Source organism: Aptenodytes patagonicus, chromosome 2 (assembly GCF_965638725.1).
Source record: "Aptenodytes patagonicus chromosome 2, bAptPat1.pri.cur, whole genome shotgun sequence".
Classification (NCBI taxonomy): domain Eukaryota; kingdom Metazoa; phylum Chordata; class Aves; order Sphenisciformes; family Spheniscidae; genus Aptenodytes; species Aptenodytes patagonicus.
In genome coordinates, this window is record NC_134950.1 from 104086718 (window position 1) to 104101435 (window position 14718).

Consider the following 14718-nt stretch of genomic DNA (forward strand, 5'->3'; position numbering starts at 1 on the left):
TACAGCTACGATGCTGCACCGCTCTCAACACAGCCTGCTTTTCCCCCCATTTACCTGGGCAGCTGCTGCTGTTTCTGCTGCTGCTGGGGCTGCTGCAGTCTCGCTGCCTGTGTTTCACCCCGGCTTCGCTGACTCGAAACTCACTCGTCTGCACATTGCTAAGGAAGAAGAGCGATGGAGCCGCATTTTTTCTGTTGGTTCTGGAAGCAAAGGGTTGCGATGTGTGATGATTTTGGGGTTTTCTTGGGGGGGGGGGAGGGAGGAGAAAGGAGGGGTGTTAATCTAGGATGGGGTGGGTGAAAGCTTAAAGAAATATTATGTAAAGTAATCCAGTGCTCGACAAGGGCATCAGCAGCAAGAATCCAGCCTCTGCAGCTCCAGAGGACTAACATGGGGAAGCCACAGTGCTGCAGTCGGCTTTCACCTGGAGATGGATAAATAAGGTATCGGTTGTGTCTGCCTGTTAAGGCAAAGCCATGGGAGAAGGAGAGAGCGAGCGAATGCAAATGCAAAGGAAGAAGAAATGCTACGTGCCGTTTGTCTGATTCTGTGCATTCTCATTGCAGAGAAGATGGCATGATTAACAAAGCAATGCATGGACGGAGGGACTGTAAATTGTAGCTTGAACACTCGTGATGCTGTCAGGGAGGGAACTGATGAGCTAGGTGGCTGCAGCGATATCGCCAGGGAAAAGAGCAGCCACGCACTCTGTGTGTGTATATGTATGTATGTATGTGCTTTTGTGTGTGTATGAACATGTGTAGACATGAAAGACAGACATTTCTGACCAATTTACAGAGGAAGTTTGTCACTTTGCTGGGTCAGACTTGATTGCAGCTTGTATTTTCAGCTATGGCTCTACACCCACTTCCTGACTGAGGTGGCACTTTGCGAAAACAGATGTAGGCAGAATTCTTTTAAGAAATGTGAAAGCAGATCCTTTCCGCTTAACACCTTGAAGCACTGAATTTTCTGCACTCTGCTGAAAGAATCTGTGGGGTTTTCATTTTCTCCATCTTAAAATCTTTATAAACACAGCTGTATTCAGTATGGTGAAAAATTCTATACTGTAAATAGAAATGTGATCAATCTAATCAAAATAAATGCATCCCAGATGACTTCTAGACCAGCTGGCTACTACAGTCATCAGATGGCTAAATGCTCAACTGAGCATTTATATTCAGCATTATATTTACTTTTTTTTTTTAATTAGACTTTCAGAATCAGCCTCTAATTAAAAAGGATTCTTCATCTATTGAAAAAAGCCAGTGCTCGCATTTGGCAATAGATTTATCTGAAATGTACCTGGGTGTGTTTTTTATCGTCCAACATGCATGGGGGAGACTGTGTTTTTAGAGCAGGTAGACTTGTCACAGTACAGGTATATTTAGTTTGGTAGGCAGCTCGGCTTGGCCATTTCTGAACAATGCAGAAATAGGGGAAACAAGTGCTGCGCTCAGCTAGCGGGGCTTGGCACAGCTTCTAGCAGCTGCCTACTGAGAAAGAGGGTTTTTTTTCCTCCTTTTTTTTCCCTTTTATACAAATCCATAGACCATAATGTCATCCTAAAATGTGTACGAGGGGATTTCCCAATAGTCATGGTGAGCTACCCTGCAAGACGCCTGTCTGGCCCTTCCACTATTTGTTACCCAGCCTACAAAGGCAGCCCTGTGTGTTGGATTATATATAGCCAGCTGTTGGATAACATTCTTGTGCTGGGGGCAAAGGAGTCGTATTACTCCCAAACTGTAGTTTTCTGTTTCCTTAAAGAAAAATAACCTTGGCAATACAGCAGGCTCTGCAAAGGAGTTTATGCCACTCCTATACCTTTCTGAAACTGTCGTGTGCTTCTAACTCGGGCAGTTTAAAGCAAGCAAGGAGGAGGAAGAGAGACTCTTAACTCACAGCTTCAAAGCTGCAGAGACGAGCAAAATGTCAGCAGCTTGTAATTAGGAGTCCACGGTTACGTCAGTGACTGTATCTCTCCAAGAATAGCTATGTGATGTGTGCCACAAAGCAAAGGAAGACAGTCATAACCTGGTTATCAAGCCTGGTTCAAACAAGAAAGAGCAAAATGGATTAATGAATCTGCTGTGTTCCTAAATCAGATGTGGACGGATTACATGTACAAGGCTTGCTGAATTCTGCAGCAGTGAAGACTGAATTATCAGACTGTCAGAGGGCATGCATTCACCGAGTGAAAGTGTGAATCCTTCAGAAAAAAATGCAGATGAACCATCTATCCTAGAAAATGTCTTTCCCAGCTCTGTCCTGTACAGGCAGCTGCGTGACACAGAGGCACGCTCTGAAGGGAGAAACTGGCGAGCTGCACGGAGGTGTTTAAAAGGAAGGGTGTAATTAAACACAAAGCAAGCATGCCGAAATTCTGTTCTGGCATTACAGATTTGATACTGAAATACCACCCCAGAGAAGGCTGGCTGGGGTCTGGCGTGGTTTATATTAAAGCTTCTCTGGTTAAGAGTGAGGGGGGGAGGGAAAGGGCTTCATGCTGCAGCATCTTGCAGCCACACAGAAGTCCCCAGGGCTGCGCGGGGAGAAGGGATGCGTGAGGCTATGTGCTCTTAAAGGCACATGCCCAGACCCCGCCAGGAGCTTTCTGACCTCTGCAATTATTTTTAGGTCTGTGCAGGCAACTCGGCAGCATTTAAGCAGTGAGATTGCAGGGGGTGCTTAATCTCCTCCGACTGGCCTGTCTCCGCATTGTGGCTGGAAGATGTTTACAGGGCTTTTATCAATACTCCTCCACGATACTCAGTGTGCGTGTCTGTCGGTGTTCACACCGCCCAATTGCTAGAAGCCTGGCGTGGTTCCCTGCTCCCAGCAGAAGTCGGTTGCAGTTCAGCTCTGTTTATGTTGCTCTTTAATTTACCAGGATAGGTAGATGGCATTATGCAAACAGTGGGGTGGGTTTTGGTTTGGTTTGGTTGGTTTTTTTTTTTTTGGACCATGAACACAAATTTGTAGGAGGAGATGACTCTGTATATTAAACCAATAGCTCTTTGAATTGTGTCTAGTATAATTTAAATATACTTACTTTAATTAATAGAAGGTTACAAAAGCTGGCATTGTTTGGGGCTGTTTAATTTACATCTTAGGTTTAGTCAATGAGCATAACCTGCCTGATTAGAATAGTGTATTCTGCGCAGCCAACAGGGTGGAAGACATTATTTTGTTTGTGTTAGTTCAAACAGCTGGTCATTAATGCAGGCCCCATCTCCAGAGTGAAGTGCTAGTGGACATGAATGGCCGCCTGATTAATGCTGCCCCTCGACGGGTCCTTCATCCAGCAGCGATGCTCGCAGCAGAATAATGCAGTGTGATTTGATTGCGCTCTAACAGGGTAGTATGTCATTGTGTCACCAAGCAATCGAGGTTATTATGGGGCAGGGCAGACAGACGGGACAGTGGGGTTACTAGACCGTGGCATTTTTAGAAATGCAGGCCTGACCTACTTAGAGTTATTCTTGCTGGCTGGCAGCTGCCTGGTGCAGGGCTCCCCCTGATAGGCTGTGGCTGTTGCTAGGGGGAATTAGCATGAATTTTTCCACATACAGACTTGGTGATTGAATGATAAAAGCTGACTGGAATTAAAGAGATTTGGTTCAGTATTATGCAGATTTATCTCCCTCAGTTTTTTTCTCTCTCTCAAATGCATAAAAAGGAGCAGAAGACAGTTTGTTTCCATTTATTTTTGACCTATTTTTTTTTCCAGGGGAGGGCAGAAGCGTTGTGAATTTTTGATCATCATTTACTATTTAAGCCATTGAAATGATATGACAGTGGGCATGCATCTTTAATGTATGGGAGATTCAAACGCTGTCTCTTTGGAAGGGAATGAAATGAATATATTTTGTGTTCTGGTCAGACTGCCGTCTCTTTCTATTTGAAGCTATGTCAGATTCCCTCGTCTGGAAAGGGGAAACATATAGCAGGTTTTATTGCATAACATTACTCTTGGCTATTTTTAGCTATCTGTACTTCACAAAATTAGTCCTATGTTTATGTTGGTGGATGAAATTAATCCCCGGACTATGTCTCCTATATGCAGAGACAGATGCCCAGCGTATGCTGCAGTGTTGTGTGTCATGTTCATCTGAAAAGGTGTTTACATACTATAGACGTATCAGCACTGCATACCTAGCAGAGAACTGATGCCTGGCCTGTAATCAGATCAATTAGAGAACCTCTTCTGGATTTTGGAGTATTTTTCAGGCTTTGGTTTGAAGTTGGATTCTCTAGATGGCCCTTTTTTATTTATCTACATCTGCCTAAAATAGTGTTATCTTTCCAGAGAACTCTGTGCTCCCTCAGGAAGCAAATAAAAACAATACTCAGTGAAGAATCCTTTGATGTAATTATGAATATTTCCTTTGTTATTATCACTAATTATAGAAGATCTTTGTTTAAACTGCAATTCCCCTCTGTGTGATCCTTTACCATGCAAAGAAGTTACAATTTAGTGCTTATAATTTTAAATTAATTTTTCATGGCAACGCATCATGAGGTCACACTCGAAGAATTGGGAATTTTCAAAGTAAGAGACAGTTGGGGATGGGGGAAGAGGGACCCAAAAGTCTTTGGAATTGCAAAATAAAAAATGTGACTCGGTGCTGAAAAGTAGTGAGCTCATTTGTGTCTGTAACGGTTTCATTTGAAATACTTGGATGAACAAGATACCTTTTAGAGGGGTGTGAGAAGCCTGCACGTCTATCTGGACAGCCAGCAGCCTCCCTGGATGCAGAGCTCCCCTGCCTTGGCCCCTGGAGTTTCTTGGGAAGGTATGAAGAGGAAGCAACTGGAAATGGAGACATGCATTTGAGTGCGTTTTGTGGCTGAGGCAAAGCATTCAGTTCCTACAGATTTGAATTATCTATGTCTCTTTCCTGGCCTTGATTCATTACTGAAACTCACACCACTTCCTTCTCTGCTTCTTCCCGACGGTCCCGTGGAGTGACAGTTTTGTAGAGAAGTGAAAGTGAAGAGAGGCACTATTTGATGCCCAGAATTGTGTTTTCCTTGGCTGTCCCTAGAGGTGACTCCAGAAAGTGAAACTGCAGTTTTGGTCTCACTTCCCTCAGCAATATTCTCTTGATCAAAGCCTGATCTCTTGATGCGCTTTCCTGCGGGATGCTGTCAGTGGCTGTGGCTTCCCACCGGGGCCGTGGTTTTCACATCGGTCTTCCAAACTTATCTCTATGTTGTGTTGTCTGCTGAGCTTCTCCCCAGTTGCTTTCCCCATGATGAACCAGTTCAAGTGATCAGAGAAAAGGGCTGGAGCATGGCCAGGTTCAGCCCATCCCGGTGCCTCCTCGGTTGCTTGTACCCAGGTGGGCAGCCTCTTTGCTAGCAGAAGGGAAGTACTGGCTTGGAAGTCAGTTCCTTATGGGAGGAAAAGCCAACTTCGCTTTTGGGATGCTAGGCAATAGCCAGCCTTTGTGTGCAATTGTCTGTTGAGGTTCTTGCCTTCACTGGTTGTAGCCAGTTGTAGTTTCATCCAGTTCACCTGGGATATTAGCTAACTTGGACTTCAGCAAATCAAAATGAGCGTGCAATATTATATTAATTTCAGCAGAAACCTATTTTCTAGAGAAATTAATTTGAGTGTCGTCTTATTTTGGTATATTCCTACTAAGAAAGAGGGAGTCCATAGAAAAGCAACAAACAATATAAAGCGTATACTCTGTGGAAAAGAGTGGTATCCTTGATGTTTGTTTGGGATTTCAACGCAGTGAACATTTATAACAAACATCAAATCAGACAGTTTAACAAACCATCAAGTGGCATATTAAATACAAAAAATGCAGTGCACCAGAAATTGTATTCAACATTAGGTTACTTTTCTGAAAATCTCTTTAATGGGAATTATTCCAAATACATGAATGTGTGAATAATCTGATCATAATGCTTTGGGTAATTATAAGTAGCAGAAATATGGAGTTAATGAAACAGAACCAAAGTCTGAGCTCTGTGTATGTGTATAAAGCATAAGAAACAGGACGCCAGAGGAGTTTGAAATATATGTCTGTGTTGAAAATATTGTCAATTGTGCACATTCCTTTGAAAAAACATGTTAATCATTTTCTGATGATCTCCTCTGAGGTTTCTATTGTTGCAACAACTTACACCTCCTACCTTGAAGTTGCTTACCTACAAAAGATTGTGTTGTATTGTTCAACATTCTTGTACCATGACCTCTCCTGCGAGCTATGAAAGATCTATTATGCTGAGTTTCATGCTCTAGGGTGGCTAAGCGAGTGCTGATTTACTGGTAGCATATGCAGGCAATAATTTTTTTTTTTCCCCTAGCAAAGACCCAGAATCCTGCTTCCATTTGCAGCTGTGAGATGGCTGTGCTGCTTGGTGTATTCCTGACCTCGAAGTCTTGACTGGTCATGGATTTGTTGCACATTCTGTGTTATTGCAACTTTCTGTTTTTCTGAAAATGATCAGAGGATACAGGATATAGAGCGACACATCTAGATTCCCATGAAAGGATTACAGCCGCCAGGAGTGAGTTGATTCCCAGCCTTCACCTCCTGCCAGGGCCATAAAGATCAGCTCTTCTGCAGCAAATGTGTTTCGGTTCCGATTTCAAACCAAAAGTATGAGGAATTGTATTATATTTCTTAAAAGACTGGCAGTTGGCACATTCCTTTTATTGCAATGCAGTAGGGAATACAAATGTTTTACAAATTAAAATAATCCTTACAAGATTTTTTTCTGTGATCCATTAACATGGAAACAAATTCGGTAACATACTACCGTCAGCCAGGAGCAGTGTTATTGTGGCTCCCACGTTCATGCTTTTCCTGCATCCACGGCTGTGCATGCTTATACACTCAGAAATGTTGTATACGTGTACTGTGTGTGAATGAGTATACAAGACACAAGCATAACTTAAACAAATACAACACTGAAGCATATAGTATGTAATCACAGTTGTCTCAGGGTAGTACCAAAACCTGTGCCTCTAGATGTATGATGCTGGTTTGTGTATGATGAAAAATGACTTGTCATAAAATTCATGTAATTCTGGCACATAGCATAACCATTGCATTAATCCTGTCATCCCATTCACCACCAGCAACAAAAAAAAATCATGATACTGTGTAATACAAAGACAATAAAAAGGATAGTGTGGTGAAAAGTAGGGTGTACCTAGATAGATGGGTTTCATAACCATTCATGCCCTTTTTGTAGTCAATAGGAATGTTAAATGAAATGCATGATGGGCTGTTTAAGAGGGAGAGATATATTTTACATTATCTTTAATTCTTCCCTCCTGCTTTTAGGCCACACCTACTTCAAAAGTGAATCCAGACTCAGATCTTGACAGAGATCGTGACCCTGTTGAAACCAATGGCTGTTTTATCCTGGAATTCAGTGGAGCCAGGCTTGCATCTCTGGTATTTTCCCCTGAACGTGTCTTTTTTCGTGCTCTTGCTCCAAAGTGTGGCGTTTCTATTTCTACATTTTTTTTTCCTCTGTTCCTCTGAAAATGCTTTGAAAGCTTACTTTTTTTTGAGCAATATACTATAAATTTGCTCTTGAGTCTGAGAAAATGTGGGGATAATATAAAATGTCTTCAGTTTTGATGAAATGGAAGAACAAGTGAAAAAACAAATATGCCAAGGAGAATCCAGTCTCTAACAGGCTGCAGAAACTCAGGTAATGAGATGGTTTGTGTCTCGACCTACAAAGCTAGGGCTCATAGAAATGTAGAGGGAGGCAGAACAAAACAATCTTTAAAAAGAAATGCTTTCTAGCTCTCTAGCACCTTACGCTGTTATCATCACTGAAGTTAATGGTGGATTCCTTTTTCTTTTTTTTGACACTTCAGTGTTGCATAAACAGTACGCCCACCAATATTCAATGAAGTTATTCATTTGGAGGTACGTATACCACAGTTGTGTCTGGGTTTGCCATGTTTTTCTTTGTTATATACAGACACAGTAATTAGGCTTTTTTGAGGTCAATTTTTTTTTGATATTTCGAGGTTGGAGGTGTTTGAAATAATGGCGGTTGGTAGAGGACATTTGGTGATAGATTTTGTGCAATATTTGTATCATTCAGAAAACATGCGGGATGGAGGAGGTGGTGCATTGTGCTGCATACTTGGTTTGGTTATGGTTGAAACAAATGGCTGATCAATCTTAGTTTAAATCTCCTGTTCATGGCCTCTAATGATGGCAATGTATTATAGCTCTCACCTGCAATTCCTGCGTGTATGAACGGGCACACATATGCACCATTTTAGCTGAGCTAAAATTGCTAGTGAAGTCATCTCCAGCAGCTCTTCATATTACTCCTTTGAAACTCAAACCTACAATTGTTTACAACTTACAGTTGAGACCACAAGTTCTGTTCTCCCCCCCCCCCCCCCCCTTCCAATGGTTGGTAAGATTATGTCCCTTTGTGACTTTTATGGATACATCCTTTTTATAAAGGAGGAGGAATTCCAGTGCACTTCAGTGCCCTATTTGCTCTGTCACAGCCAGTTGATGTAGCCAGAGAGTAGCACACTTGTCTTCGCATTGGACTTTGATTTCTTGGCATTATACTCATGGTTCCCAACATTTTTGTGCTGTGAAGAGATACTTGCAAACATGAAAAATTGTCTCCTCTGGTGCCTATATCTGTAGTGTCAGTTCACGTTTTATGTGAGTTTAGCTGAACATGAGACATGAAGATTAAGCACTGCCCTCCGAAATGTTTTCCCTTGTTTTATGAGAGTAATCTCATTTCTTTTAGAAGAAGCAAGGGAACGGCAGGCCAAGGAGCCCAAGCGGACAGATGATGTTTGATTTCACAAACCAGGTATTCGCGTTATGATGCGTTCCTAAGAAGCAGGACAGGGAACTAATGCTGTGCAGATCAACTTGATTGTGTGTTTTCAAACAGTAGATCATCTGAAATCAGAGCTATGAGATCGAGTGAAAGCCTGGCACTGGCAGAGCTGTTGGAGACCTGGGCTGACCAGGGCACAGCGTCTGCTTGGACAACTCTCCAAAGTTTTAAGTGCTGCCAACAGTTGGTTGCCTTCTTTGCTCAGCCCAGCTGACGTGGTTTTCAGTTCAGTGGTGATTGTAAGGAGAGGTAATACCCTTTATTTAAACGAGCTCTCACCCATAAACGTTGGCTTCTTGATAGCCTTAGGTAGTCCTGGCTGCCTCGTATTAGTGTTGACTTTAATAGGAGTTTGGAGCATGCAAAAAAATCAGAAGGCAGCCGGGATTTTGAAATAGCAGTGTTTTGTAGTTGAAGATTTCTAGATGGGTCGGTCATTTCTGTTGCAGAGAAAGTTAGGAGAAATGCAAGGCAGTGAAGTTTTGGCTATACTCCAGTGCTGCATGATGATGGAGACCAATAAATTCAGTTAAAACTCTAGGCTTGCCGCAATCGCTTGCTTGCAACACTGCAAATCACATCAGGAGGAGAACAAAATAGAAAAAAGAGCACTGTTTTCTCAGGGAGAAAAATCTTTTCAATAAATATAGTTTTATGTGTTTTGTTTTGTCCTTGATGAGTCAGCTCAACACTCCTGTGTACGTTTGATGTACGCAATAGGAACTCAGCATGTATTCACTGGTCTTTATTTTAATGTTTTGTATTACCAAAACATTTTTTGTACCCCAAACTTTATATTGTAGGCTGAAAAGCGGACATAAGTAATCAGAACACTGAGCATACAATTTCTCCTGAAAAATATTTGTATTTTAAGACATTATGCCAGCATACTTTGACATATAGGGAGATCTGAAAAACTTTAGGTGAAAGTAATATCATCTGACATTAATTCACGAGGAACTGATGTATATTATTGAAGGAAAGTCATTCCATAATGACTTTTTTTTTAAATTATTTTGGTGGTTACAGTTGCTTAGGTTGAATGAAAAGAATTGAGCATAGTCATAAATGCAAATTCAGTAATAAACGTCCCTGTGGAACACAGAAGTCCCACAAAAGCAGTTTCTTGGTTATTTCCCAAAGTGAAAGGATAAAGTTTTTTTTCAAATAGAATTCTGTTGTTATTTGTAAAAGTTATGGGTTTGTATGTAAAAGTTGTCCTTTTGGTTGAAAGTGTGTATTTTTTGTTATACACTTATATTGCTTTTTAGGCCAAAGTTGCATGGTCAGAATTCAGAAGCTGGCAAGTAATTCCCATATGAATGAGCAACTGGTGATAAAAGTGAAATGTCTTTTTGGGGTGGTTTTGCGACACTGTGCTTTATTCACAGAGCATGTATGCAGTTTTACTTCCCTGAATGTAGGTAAATATCATCAGAGAGCTGGCTGTTTGTTTTCCAGAAATACCCCAAATGGACATAACTACAAGCGGTGTTGAAAAGAAGCTCCATCTTTCCAATGTCACCTTCCTCTTTGCTCTCACACGCCCTTTGCTTGCTTTGTCTGAAATTATCTTACTCCACGGGTCTACAACCAGAAGAAAAACCCCGCTCTGTTCATCCACTAGACTCAGTTCTGCACAGGCCCCAAGCAGTTTACATCTTGGGTTGTCATGCCTATTGTGTGCAAATGTTTTTAAACATTTGGTTCCCCTTGTCATTGAGCCATAAGGACTTAACATACGTGCTGGCTTTTATGAGGTCTGTGATTATTTCGAGATTCTAGACGGTACCCACACCTTCCTGATAGCCACTAGAATATGGATCATATTCAAGCACGCACATACACATTTTTTTAGAAAGGATGAATGGCTTTTTGTCACTCCTTAATCCTACGTCAAAGGGTAGAAAATGCAGGTTTTTTTCTCTGTGAGCTGGATGGACATCAGAGATTCTTCTCTTTCTTTGAGTCCCACAAACCTGCTTTGAAATGTCTTTTAAAGAGATGAAAAGGGTGTAGTGGTAGCTTTAAAACCCTGAACTTTGCACGTTACTGAAATAAACGGTTCTCCTTTTTATTCTGGTGTCCAGGTTGAGATAATACACAGAAGTAAAAAAAATATGGATGTCTTCTATTTTATTGTCTCCTGACTTTCCACACCCCACACCCCTTTTAATTGATTTTTGGGGTCTGGAAAGAAAAGCATGCCAAAAAGGCCCAGTGTATTGATGTGTGAAATTGAAGGAGTTGCTCATTCTTATGATCCAGACACTGTGCCCTTTGACAGGGTTAACATAAGAAGAAACATACTGGAAAACACACACCTAAGTATGAAAAATTCCTTAAATTCAGGGTGTGTTCATACAAAGTGAAATTTCTACAGTGTGGAAAGCATTAAACCTGATCCAGAAAAAATGCGAGGTGCCCCAGCCATTGAGATGTGAATCTCTTTAATCCACACAAGCATTAGAAAAATCTGAAACATGTGAAAGTTCAAAAGCTGCAAAGCCATTACATGACTTCTTATTCATTTCTCAAATATTGTAACTTTCTATTGAACTGTGAAAAGGCTTTTTCCTGTATTTTTTTCTTTTCATAAGCAATGGATCAGTCACTCACTAATATGTTATTGCACATTCTGAAGCTGAAAGTGAGTTTCACTTGGTTATATCTACTTGGATATAAATTCTTGATTTATTTTAGAGCATTTATGTAGCATTTCAATAGTTGGTAACTTGCACCTTTTCAGCTGTTGCTGTTAGGGAGGGGAAGAAGTACAAGACTGGGTACAATTTTTAATTTTTTTTTAAGATCCCAATCAATTTCACATTAAGCTTAGAGGTAATTTTAATGACAAGCTCTAACTTTGCCTGAGGGCTTTTTAACTGTATGTGTGCTAATTAAAAAAAACCCAAAACCTAACAATCAAAACCAAAGCAACACAAAATACCTTTTTTCAGCTTAACTTTACAGCTCTGAAGTACACCGAGAGGACCTTCAAATCTGGTGAAAACTTACATCAGAGAAAGCCCTTTGTAAAGGGGCATACCCGGTTGGTAACAGAAATGCTCAGCCCAAGGATTTCCCACTGAAGTGCATATATGCCTGACTCCAAGGGCCAGTCTCCATGTCTGGCCCCAGGCTGTCCTTGTGCCTCCTGCGGAGCCTGGCAGATCTGGCTTTCCTTCTATGGGAGTATTAATTTGTTTCGCATCTGCAATTGTAGTCTTAGGCTTATTTTTGATACCTTTGCCCTTGCTGTGGTCAGTTATAGCAGCCCTCAAGTTTTCAAATAGTTGTCTCTCACTGGAGTATGAGTCATGCTTTAGGCTGTTTGCTGAAATGAAGTACTTGTTGAGATAAAGTTGCTGGGGAGGGGACATCCCATGTGTCTAATGGTTTTGTTCTAGGAGCTGCCAGGGATGTAGTGTTACACTGCAATGCCTGAAACAAAAATAGATCTTAATATATAGGGTAACAGGCTTTCTTAAGGGCAGGAAGAATAGAAAGTCTCATATTGATTTGCCATTTGAAAATCGGCCACAAATTTTTGTCAGTGAAACTCCTCTGAGAAGATAGTATAGTGACAAAAAACAGTTGGAGTTGGTTTTTAAAATGACATGCAACTGCAGAATCTGACAAAGAGACTTTTTGAGTCCCCTCCCCACAAAAAATGTCTTCTACACTTAAAAAGACAGGGAGAGGCCTGTTTTCCACATGGAAATAGTTGGCAACCTGACTTTCATTGACTTGCCAAAAGATGTATCAGAAGAGCTGAGGTAATCCACTAATTTCTGAGGTGGCGAAGCAGAAAAGTGCAAGTACTCTGTGGGCTAGAGATGGGGGTGGCTGCAGGAGCAGAGGGGAACGTCAGCTGAGAACTCCAGGATCTCTGGAGGAGACCATGTTCTCAAGCAATGCTCATCATTTAGAGTTATAAAACCTAAACAAAACAAATGTCTCAAACCTGGGCCAAGACCCAAAAAGTTTAAAGGTAAACATTAGATAAGGATTAGCTGTAGTCATTCCGTCCTCTGCTGCCAAGGCCTTGCAGCACAGCAAAGGACTATTGATCAAAAAGGTCATGTAGAAGAGGGCAGGGTTTGAAGAAACTGAACTTAAAAAAAAAAAAAAAAAAAAAGCCCAGACAAGTGCAAAAATAGTAACTCGGAGATTAATGGAGTTCTGTACATCAGGCATTTCTCACATGCATTCTTTTATTTGTCTGCATAGATACAGTGAATATCTATAATTCTCTTGGTTTGTACAGTGACATCCCCCTGTAGTCTCCAGAGCTTGAAATGGTGAGTAATTACATGTGTCCCTCTAAATAAAATTGAAAAGGTGGGAAAAGAAAACATGGTGCTGTGCTTGGGTTTTCGCCTTGATGCTGTTCTACTCTACATGTCTTGCAGGGACACTTCAGGCTGCTCACACACATGATGGTAGCCAGTGGCTACTGACTTATTACTCTAGTATTTAGGCCTTCACATGGTAGCAGCAGCTGCTAAGGGATATGATATGAAACAATCTGCTGTTATCTTGATCTTCACCAAAAAGGCTTCCCCCTCCACCCCGTCCCGAGGTTGTGGGAAAGGGGAATAATTCTTTGTAGTTGGGATCAATTTGCAAGTTGTCAGCCTCTCATATCCTGAAAAATACTAATAAAGGGCAATTTACTCTTGCGAGGCTGCTGTAAAAAGATTCTAAAATACAGAGATTCTAGTGTCATCCACAGACAACAATCTGCTAAGTGTGTTTGTGTTTTGGGGGCAAGCGGAAAAAGAGCATTCCCTGTGAATGACAAGTGCCAATCTCATAATGTCATATTACCATTACGGATGAATAAAGAAAAAGGCCCATTATGTTATATCTAACTAGAAAGAAACCTAACAAAGAAATACACTGTGTTGTTAGTGAGAGGAAGGATAGACTTGTGGTTAGGGCACAGGAGATGTTGGTTCAAATTTCTGGCTCTGCAAGAGACTTCCTCTGTGACCTTGGGCGACTCACGTACTGCCATGCTTCAAAACAGCAGCAGCACCCAGACTGGGAGAGAGATTTCCTAGAGAGATAAGTTCCCATTTAGGCACTCAAATGGGTGCCTAAGTGGCCAGATCTTCAAGATGGGCAAAAAGGTTTTTTGAAAGTCTACAATAAAAGTAGGAACTACAGAGCTTGGAGCCTTTTCTCCCCCCCCCCCCCCTTTATTTTCTTCTCTTTTTCCTATGAAAGTCTGGCTCTGATGCTGGTTATTGAGCATTTGAGAATCTGATCCTTGACCTCCCCTGGGATTCTGACTCTTAGTCATCTTAAGGCATGGTTTCCCAGCTGAAAATGGGGATAACAATGCATCCTTTATCTTACTGTCTGCCAGTTTTGTCTGTTTAGATGTTGAGGCTTTGGGGGGAGCGACTGCCTTCTACAATATACAGGTATTTGACCCTAATCTTTGAGAGGTATTGGGAGAAACGGGGACTTCAGACATCAGCGTGATGAAAAGGAACACATAAATGTTGGTAAAAGCAGTGATTTTTGAATAAGTGATGAACTCGGCTCAGTAGCATTAAAACTGGTTTTGCTTGTTATAGAAAGAGAAGACAATTTGGGTCAGAGTCAGGATTTCTCTGAGACTTGGGAATGTTGAGATGCAGACTTGTGGGTTAAACACATCTCTACCCAGAGTTAGATTAGAGTCTCTGTTGAAGTATGTTTTCAATTATATTCTGTTAGAAAAGTAATGCTGAAATTTATCTTAAGTTGTCACAGTGCTTCAAAGCATGGGCTTTTCCTCTCTCTAAGTCCTTGAACAAACGCAGGATGTGTTGAGGCAAAACTGTTTCCAATTAA

General features: G+C 41.3%; 1 long non-coding RNA gene across 5 annotated transcripts in view; it reads left to right on the forward strand.

Moving 5' to 3' along the window:
• Positions 1-317: 317 nt before the first annotated feature.
• The window catches only part of LOC143156732 (uncharacterized), a 35032-nt gene continuing 20631 nt past the window's right edge, over positions 318-14718 (forward strand). For all 5 annotated transcript variants that reach the window (XR_012994681.1, XR_012994680.1, XR_012994684.1 and 2 more), the window contains exon 1: positions 318-443. This is a non-coding gene — a long non-coding RNA (uncharacterized LOC143156732). The remainder of the gene's footprint in view (positions 444-14718) is intronic.